Below are 6000 nucleotides of genomic sequence, written 5' to 3'. Positions count from 1 at the left end.
GAAACTGATGATGGTACACACATCGGATGGTGTTGCGTGGAAAAGGTTTGATGAATTACATGCTGACAAAGCGGCAGATCCGAGGCATCCTCGAGTCGGCATCAGCACCGATGGGTTCAGTGTGTTTGGTATGACGGCAGCCCAATACAGTTGTTGGCCCGTATTTGTCTTTCCACTCAATCTCCCCCCGGACAGATTATGCAAAGAAAGAACATTTTCCTGACGTTGATAATTCCAGGGCCCAACTATCCGGGGAAAAATATGAATGTGTACATGCAGCCGCTTAAGGACGAATTGCAAGAAGCCTGGGATAATGGGTTCAAGACATACGACGCCTATAGCAAACGAACTTCATAATGCGTGTCTGGTACATGTACTCGACGCATGACTTGCCGGCGTATGCGCTATTCGTTGGCTGGTGTGTGCATGGAAGGTTCCCGTGCCCCACATGCAAGGGAGCTCTTGAGTTTCGTTGGCTTCAGGCCGGTCGCAAGTTTTCTTGCTTCGACATGCATAGACAGTTCCTGGATCCTCGCCATAAGTTCAGGAAAGACAAGAAGAACTTCATCAGGGGTAGAGTTGTCAAAAACTCTGCACCACCTGCATTGACAGGCCAACAGACCCTGGATCAGTTAAACGCTCTCGAGCCAGATCCACAACGTCCAGGGTACTTCAAGGGGTATAATACTAAGCACGCGTGGACTCACAAAACATGCTTATGGGATCTGCCTTACTTCAAAGACCTCCTTTGCCCACACAACATCGACGTGATGCACACTGAGAAGAATATCGCCGAGGCACTTTTTGGTACATTGTTCGGCATAGATGGGAAGTCAAAGGATAATACTAAGGCTAGAGTCGATCTGGAGGCGCTATGTGATAGGCCGTTACAAAACATGAAAGAACCGAAAGGAAAGCAGAACTGGACGAAGCCAAAGGCATGGTTCAATCTTGGAAGGCCAGCTATGAGGGAAATTCTCTTGTGGGTGCAACAGCAGTTGATGTTCCCCGATGGGTATGCAGCGAATCTAAAGAGGGGAGCGAATCTTGATAAACTGAAGATATTTGGTCTCAAGAGTCATGATTGGCACATATGGATTGAGCGGGTAATGCCGGTGATGTTGCGTGGCTTCATCCCTGAGGATGAATGGCTAGTACTGGCAGAACTCAGCTATTTCTTCCGTGTTCTTTGTGCGAAAGAACTATCGCCTGGCGTGCTAGAAGAAATGGAAGAGTTGGCGCCGGAGTTGATCTGCAAGTTAGAGAAGATCTTTCCACCGGGCTTCTTTAATCCAATGCAGCATTTGATTTTGCATCTCCCGACCGAGGCAAGATTGGGGGGGCCCGTGCAAAATCGTTGGTGCTACCCAACTGAGAGGATGCAGAAGACGCTTCGAGAAAAATGTAAAAATAAACGTAGAATTGAAGCATCGATGGCTGAGGCATTCATCACAGAGGAGGCGGCAAACTTCGTAACAGCGCACTACGAAGCCAAAAATCGTCATTTGCATAATCCGAAGCCTCGGTACAATGCTGACGAGCCTAAAAAGGGTGGATCCAACCTCAGCCTATTCAAAGGGAATCTCGCACCAGCTAGTGTTTCACATCCAGTATCTTTGGATAACGAAGAATGGCGGACCATTTCGTTGTATATCTTCAACAACCTGATAGAAGTGCGGCCGTACATCGAGTAAGTTCTCGGTACATTGTTTCGCAACTTCTATTTCCTTTGAACTACTCTTATTCCTGGATATGTCATACAGTCGATACGTCGCCATATTCTCGTATGGAGCGGAGATCCAAAAGGATTCCGTCGAAGAGTATGAGCTTCTCGCAAAGCAAGGAGGTGGCTATCCCGGTTTCATCTCTTGGTTCAAACAAACGGTAATTTCTATTAGACAATTTCATTTCATTCGCTAATTTGTGCATAATGCAACAATCCTTTCATATTAAACTTGTAGGCTAATTCAGAGTCTATGGACGCCGAATTGAGACAAGTCGCTAATGGTTTTGACTATAAGGTCCGTTCATTTGACAAGTACGACATCAACGGGTATCGCTTTCGTACCTATGGCAAAGAGCTATCTATGGCCGACCGAAAGTCTACAAATTGTTGTGTATCTGCTATCGGCGAAGGAGGTACCGAGTATTATGGGAGAGTTGAAGCAATTTATGAACTTCTGTTCTATGGTGAAAACCCACCGAATGTCGTAGTCTTCAAATGTTATTGGTTTCAGCCGAAGGAGACTAGAAGGACTCATGAACATATAGGGCTAGTTGAAATCAACCAAAGCACTCATTTAGATGTTCCTGATGTCTATATTATGGCTCAACAGGCGACCCAAGTATTCTATCTACCGTGGGCCTGCCAAACTAATCCAAATCTGAAAGGTTGGGATGTCGTTTATGAAGTGCCGCCACGTGCTAGACTTTCTCCCCCAAAGGAAGAGGATTATGAACCTCACATTAACCCAGACACATATGAAGGAGAATTCTTCCAAGAGACACGTCTTTCCAAAAAGCGTTTCAAGAACCGCTATACTTCACCCCAAAACATTGAAGTAGACAGCGACAATGAATCCGACATCACCCCAGAGGAGGAACAAGAAGAGCCGGAACAAGAAGAGGTTACTGCTGCGGATGACCTGTCAATGCTTGACCGATTACGTCAAGGTGGCCTTGCACATGTTGATGCCAATGAACCCTATGAGCCCATCATTGATTATAGATGATGATGATGATTATGCATTTATTGATGATACTGATCGAGATTATTAGTAGTGTCAGGTATTCAATTTTTTTATGTTGTACTTGATGATGATACACTTAAGTGATATACATATTATTATTCATGTCGGTACTTTTTTATGTTGTACTAATTTCGTTTATTCTTTGTCATGGCAGGTGTTGAAAGATGGTGGATGCTGGTCGGGAGCGTGCCGAGGCCCCTTCTTCGTCGGCGCGTGGTGCGAGGTCTTCCATTCCACACGCACCTCTCCACCGAGCGTTGCTGGACAGTATGGCGACACCGCCGGGCCCTTCTTCGTCGACCGCGGTGCCCAGCAGGGGACGAGGTAAGAAGAAGAGAGGAGGTGGAGCACGTGGTCGCGGGAGAGGAGGTAGGGTGACTCTTACGGCGCCTTCCTCGCCACCGCCCCCAGCTGTTTCACCCGAGCACGTGACTGCTAGGGTGGACTCATCTGAGGAGGAGGCTGCGCGGACTCCGGTCCACGAGCCTCCGGTCCACGAGTCTTCAGCCCACGAGCCTCGGGTCGACGGGCCTTCGGCCCACGAGACTTGGGCCCACGAGACCCCGGAGGAGCACACGTCTGGATGGGGTACCTGGTCGGGTCAGCCTGAGCATGGCGGGGAGCCGAGTGGCCATGCTGATGATGGCGGGGAGCCGACTGATGAGGAGGGGGAGGAGGGGGGCAACGTCTACCAGCGTGGTGCTACACGGCTCCCGTCCGTGCCGGTGACCCGCAAGCAGAGGTGGTTGATTTTCCCTGATGGGGAGAGGTACGTAAGTGCATTTAATATTTTTGTACCTTCTACATTCACGTTTCTTCAAATAACTAATGCGTTGGCCTTGTCATGCTGCAGGGGTTGGGACCACCATCATAGTGTTCGCCGGCCCAACTCCGTCCTTGGAGTTCTTTGCCGGCAAAACTTCCCGGGGTTTGTCACGTTGCCTGGTGAGGGTCGGCTTCCAGAGCTTGGATTGAGCTGGGAGCACTACGTGGCTGCCCTGGCCCCGCCGGATGAGATTATCGACGGTGTCGTGTGCGACACGAGGGCAGACATGGTGATCAGAAAGTTCTGGGTAATTTCTCCTTTACACATTTAAAAATCTTCAACTAGCTAGTTATTAATTGTACTAATCAATATTGTCTCATTTGATTGCAGACATTCTACAGGTGTGAGGAGGGATACGAGGAGGACGCGGCACATGTTATCGAGAACGTCTGCAAGCGCCTACTCTAGAACTTACGGCACGAGGCTCGGGTGCAGGCTGTTCGAGACTACTACGCCTTGCGTGGTATCAAGAAGACCAAGCCGGCGTGCCGCGATAAGTTCCTGAGTAAGGAGCAGTACATGAAGGTAATTCTTAAGGCCTTCTCTACTTAAGTTCCTTCATTTAGTAATTCTTAGCCGTAGCGCTCAAGTTTCTATTTGCTAACTTAGGCGCCTCCGAGATGGTGTGCGGATCGGATGGATTGTTGGGAGGTGTTGGTCGATGAGTGGTGCTCAAAACAATGGCTAGCCCTCCACAACGAGGCCAAGGACAAACGTGCCCAAATGGAAGGTGTGCCACACCATCAAGGCAGCTCCAACTTATATCAGTTCGGGCGCAACTGGGTATGTGGTTTGCTTCATGATTCATGCAATTCATTCATCATGCTAGCTTGAGCCCTTTAATTACTAATTTTCATTGTTTCTCTCTTTCAGGCACGCTACAATAAGGCGGATAAGGTGCCAGAGGTGTACGACCTGTATGCCATGGCCCACACTGCCTCTTTCAAGAAAGTCAAGGCTTTCTCTCAGTCTGACCTCGATGATGCAAACAACTTCACCAACATCTCCTCCCACAACAAGCTCGTGAGATATAGAGATGAGGGGAAGGCGAGGAAAGGGGAGGACTTTAACCCGAGCCAGGGTCCCATTGATCCAGAGCTGGTGATGATATCTGGTGGCGGGAGGTCCCATGGCTCCATAGCCATTGGAGATGGACTTATCCGTTGTCCTAGCACTCTCCCGGAGATCAAGGCGCGCCAGTCGAGCTCCGCTCCTGAGATAAGGCCTCGTGAACGGCCAGTGCAACTCGCCATCAAGGTTAGTGATACGTACTCAGTTATCTTTCTCCATTACATTGTGTGCGCTTCCATCAATGATTACAAATGGTCATGTGAGTGGTGTTGCAGGCTGCTATACAGAGTGAGAGAGATAGAACGGAGAAACTTCTGGCGGAGGCGGCGGAGAGGCAGCGGGAGTTGGAGGAGAGGACGACAAAGATGATGGAGGAGGAGAGGGCACGGAATGACATGCAGGCAAGGGCCATGTACGAGCTCCTTGTGGTAAGTTTCTTCTGCAGATTAGCCAAAACATTCATGTAGTGTTTGTCTCATTACTAACTAGTATGACTGAGTCATCAAAACCAAATGTGTAGTCTGTGTGCGAGAAGACAGGTCAGACCGCTCTGCCGATGCCAGTGATTGCTCCTGGGACCATGGTGAGTTTTATTTGAATGGACATTACTTGCTAGTCTTAACATTTGAGTGTCATCATGCTAATAAGACATTGGAAATGATCTTTGGTGCAGCGTAACTCCAGACAAGCATCGCACGATCCTTCTCCAGCTACCGACACGAGCCACCCCGCTCCTACACCTCCTGGATCTTGGTAAGTTTATCTAGTGTTTTGCTTAACACATGCATAAAGACCTAGACTTAGCTTTATTTCCTCCATGCTTACCATAATGACCTAGACTTAGCTTCTTCTCCTCCAAAATGACTTAATAAGCATACTGACCTCCAAAACCATCCATTTTACCTAAGTTAGCTCTAAAACGATCTGTACCTAGCTTACTTATGTCAAAAATTGCATAATTAGCTTAGTTAGCTCATAGACGATCCATTTTACCTAAGTTATCTCTAAAATGACCCATTTTACCTAGGTTAGCTTATAAATGATCCAGTTCATCCAAGTTAGCTCAAAAATGACCCATTTTACCTAGATTAGCTCCTAAATGATCCATTTTACCTACGTTAGCTTTAAAATGACCCATTTCACCTAGGTTAACTCCAAAATGACCCATCTTACCTAGGTTATCTCATAACGATCCATTTCAACTAATTTAGCTCATAAACGATCCATTTCACCAAGTTAGCTAAAAAATGATCCATTTCACCTAAATTAGCTCTTAAATGATCCATTTCACCTAAGTTAGCTCAAAAAGATCCATTTCAACTAAATTAGCTCATAAATGATCCATTTCACCTA

This window comes from Triticum aestivum, chromosome 1A (assembly GCF_018294505.1).
Source record: "Triticum aestivum cultivar Chinese Spring chromosome 1A, IWGSC CS RefSeq v2.1, whole genome shotgun sequence".
Classification (NCBI taxonomy): Eukaryota; Viridiplantae; Streptophyta; class Magnoliopsida; order Poales; family Poaceae; genus Triticum; species Triticum aestivum.
This window is presented reverse-complemented; position numbering follows the sequence as displayed.